Source organism: Arachis hypogaea, chromosome 4 (assembly GCF_003086295.3).
Source record: "Arachis hypogaea cultivar Tifrunner chromosome 4, arahy.Tifrunner.gnm2.J5K5, whole genome shotgun sequence".
Lineage (NCBI taxonomy): Eukaryota > Viridiplantae > Streptophyta > Magnoliopsida > Fabales > Fabaceae > Arachis > Arachis hypogaea.
Window position 1 is genome coordinate 98,295,850 of NC_092039.1, and position 871 is coordinate 98,296,720.

An 871-nucleotide genomic window follows, 5' to 3' on the forward strand; every position below is an offset into this window, starting at 1 on the left:
TTCAAACTCTGAGAAATCATATTGACTTGCTGAGTCAACATTTTGTTCTGGGCCAGTATGGCATTCAGAGCATCAATTTCAAGAACTCCCTTCTTCTGAGGCGTCCCATTACTCACAGGATTCCTTTCAGAGGTGTACATGAACTGCTTATTTGTAACCATGTCAATGAGTTCCTAAGCTTTTGCAGGCATTTTCTTTAGGTGAATAGATCCACCTGCAGAATGGTCCAATGACATCTTAGACAATTCAGACAGACCATCATAGAATATATCCAAAATGGTCCATTCAGAAAGCATGTCAGAAGGACACTTTTTGGTTAGTTGCTTGTATCTTTCCCAAGCTTCATAGAGGGATTCACCATCTTTTTATTTGAAGGTCTGAACATCCACTCTAAGCTTGCTCAGCTTTTGAGGAGGAAAGAACTTAGCTAAGAAGGCCGCAACCAGCTTATCCCATGAGTCCAGGCTATCTTTAGGTTGTGAATCCAACCATATTCTAGCTCTGTCTCTTACAGCAAAGGGGAAAAGCATGAGCCTGTAGACTTCAGGATCTACTCCATTAGTCTTAACAGTCTCACAGATCTGCAAGAACTCAGTTAAAAACTGGTAGGGATCTTCTGATGGAAGTCCATGGAACTTGCAGTTCTGTTGCACTAGAGCAACTAGTTGAGGTTTCAGCTCAAAATTGTTTGCTCCAATGGCAGGGATTGAGACGCTTCTTCCATCAAATTTGGAAGTAGGTGTAGTATAGTCACCAAGCATCCTCCTTGCATTATTATTTTTGGCTGCCATCTCCTCTTCCTTTTCAAAAAATTTCTGTAAGGTTGTCTCTGGATTGTTGTAATTTAGCTTCTCTTAGTTTCCTCTTCAGA

At 41.0% G+C, this 871-nt stretch overlaps 1 non-coding gene across 1 annotated transcript; it reads left to right on the top strand.

Annotated features, from left to right (window-relative positions):
• Positions 1-290: 290 nt before the first annotated feature.
• On the top strand, positions 291-398 carry LOC112798783 (small nucleolar RNA R71). The gene has a single exon (XR_003200380.1). It is a non-coding gene; the product is annotated as a small nucleolar RNA R71 (small nucleolar RNA).
• The last annotated feature ends 473 nt before the right edge of the window (positions 399-871 follow it).